We start from the raw sequence: 2,662 nt of genomic DNA on the forward strand, positions 1-2,662 counted from the left end.
ACCACCACGCGCCCCCTCCTTGTCTCTGGTTTCTTTGGCCTCCTTCCCCTGTGGTTTTACGGACAGCGCACCTCCAGATTAGGGGTGATTTCAGGGAGACCTGCACCCTCCCTTGACAAAGAGAAGGCTTCAAGGCATGTGCAGCCTTCAAAATAGCAAAGGCACAAAATGCTTGCCTGTTATTTTAGCTTTGGAGTCCAGAATGTGGCCACGTGCTCAGCAGCTGTGAACCTGGTACACCCAGCATGGCGGGGGCGGGGGGGCGGGGGGGAGAAGGTTTGCCTCGAGAGACCCCAGATCCCGGTCTCCCGGTGGGGTCTGCAGGGAGGCAGGGGTGTGGCTGAGGCTTCAGGGCAGGGTGAGGGTTGTGCGTCCTCTCAGGTTCTGAAAAGCATCTGGTGCTTCCGCTCACTATCCCTCTTCCTGGGCTCAACCCGAGGACAGGATGGTCTCGGGCCACAGGACGAGCTGTGAGCACCACGCAGGGAGCCTGAGCCTCACTGGCTCTCTTCCGTCCCTCCTTTCACAGGTGTGGAGGCGTCCATCAGGGCACTGGCACCTCTGTCAGCGAGGGGGAGAGAGACGGTGAAACCTTCGCTCGGTAGTCGCATCGCCAGCACACAGCTGTGTGGGGAGTGGCTGAGCTCCTGCCCAGGAATGGCTGAGACGCAGCTTCCCGGTCCGTTTTGGGGCGAGACAACAGGTGGCTGCATGAGTCTTAAGTGTACGCAGACCCTGGGCCCAGCCACTGTGAGCGAAGGTGTTGGCGGGCTGTTGGCTCATCATGGACCTTTATTTATTCAGCAAATATTGGCTCTTATTCTGGGTCAGGCCCCAGGAACTCCGCAACACACAAGATAAATCCGTGGCTCTCACAGAGGATGGCAGACAACAAACACATAGGCCAGTGAGCGTGCCCAGCAGTGGGGCAGGGCGGCTGGGCTGGGGTGTGTGCCCACCAGGCCGGGGAGAGAGCCTGCTGGTGTCTGCGTTTGACTCACAGGAGGAGGCAGACGGTCTGCAGGGCCCTGGGCTGAGCAGAGCTGAGCCCCTGCTGAGTCCTACGGACATTCCAGCCCTTCCCAGGACCCTGGGGACCACTCACTTCCCCACCTGACTGCCCCCTGGCGCCCCTGCTGTATTATTCTATATTTACATCCCTTCACCTTGACCAGCCCCATTGAGGATTCTGTACTTAGCTAAGACTTCATTAAAGAACAAATGCAGTTTGAGAAGAATTTCAGACAGCCGGGATTCGGGACAGTTGCCTGCTATGAATCCTTTGGGGAAGAAATTTAGTGAGGACGTAATCTGGGGGGAAATGCTAGAATTCTAGACTGCCGGCTGGGGTGTGGCTATGTGACCAGGGGTCAGCTAATCAGGTACTCCTGATGGGAAAATGGCCGGGGGTGGCGAGGAACACAAAGACCTAGAAGCAGTTAGGAGACCGTGTTGGGCGGGAGGCAAACCCCCTTCTCCATCCTTCTAAACACCTGTAGCTTCAGCTCAGACCAGCCAGAGTTGTGGGGGGTTTTTTTTGGGGGGGCAGTTTATTTATTTATTTCTTGGCCACACACAGCAGTGACTGACACAAAAATGATTTAAAGAATAATTCTTAAGGAAACAGATAAAATGTAGAAAACTTTAAGTCATGAAAATTTTAGGCAATTGCAACAAGACACTAGAGGGAAGGGGAAAATGTGCTAAGATTCTTATTTTGCTTGAAGAGAATGGAAATAACCAACTATGATTAATTATTGATGCTGACCCAAAAGTGTGGTTTTAAATAGGTTTTTCAAAAAAATGTTAGAAGTATGCACAGAACAGGAGACAAGACTCACAAGTTTTGTTTGAAAATACTCCAATGACATGTTCGTAATACAACAAAAACACCCAAATTAAAATTACACTGGTTAAAAATGGGGATGAGAAAGATATAAGAGCAAATGTGAAAAAATAAAGCTTAACTTGCGATATGACTGTGAAAAATAGGATTCAGGCCAAAAATATTACACGGGACAAAGTGACATCTTTTCTGTTGATGAAATCGACACACTACCAAATAGATAAAACTTTAATCCCATATCATAATGGCCTTGGAACCTATGTAACTCCAAACTGCTAGATAAAAAAAGTGAAGATATAGAATATAAAATAATATGTTTACATCACATGTATTTCCAGAACATAATACAACACAGAAAGACTACACCAAGGGCTGTTTATAAAAACCTACCATGTCCCTGGCCACAAAGAAAAGCTCAGAAAACTCCAAAAAGCAGAAATCGAAACAGACACGTTCCCTGAAGACAATGCAACAAAACTAGAAATTAGGAAACAACAGGAAAACAAACAAACAGGCAAGATCTATCCACTTGAAATTCTAAGAGCAGTGCCCTGAAAACTTCTTGGAACTAAGAGGGAATAAACTGGCCTCACAGACCATGTAGAAACACTGGAGCAAAATGGGCGAGTCTGGGAAACCTTACTTATTGTGCATTTCTTTTAGCAAACAAGTTCTCCCAGGTAGGAAATCAGCTCTGATGGCCAACAGCCCTTCCCTGAAGGTACAAATCTCTGCCCTGTGGGCACAAGTGTGACTTCTAAATAGTGTCCTCACACTTAATCACACCGGCTGCAGAGCTGGGTAGACTGGGGTTGC

This window comes from Hipposideros armiger, unplaced genomic scaffold (genome assembly GCF_001890085.2).
Source record: "Hipposideros armiger isolate ML-2016 unplaced genomic scaffold, ASM189008v1 scaffold_191, whole genome shotgun sequence".
Classification (NCBI taxonomy): domain Eukaryota; kingdom Metazoa; phylum Chordata; class Mammalia; order Chiroptera; family Hipposideridae; genus Hipposideros; species Hipposideros armiger.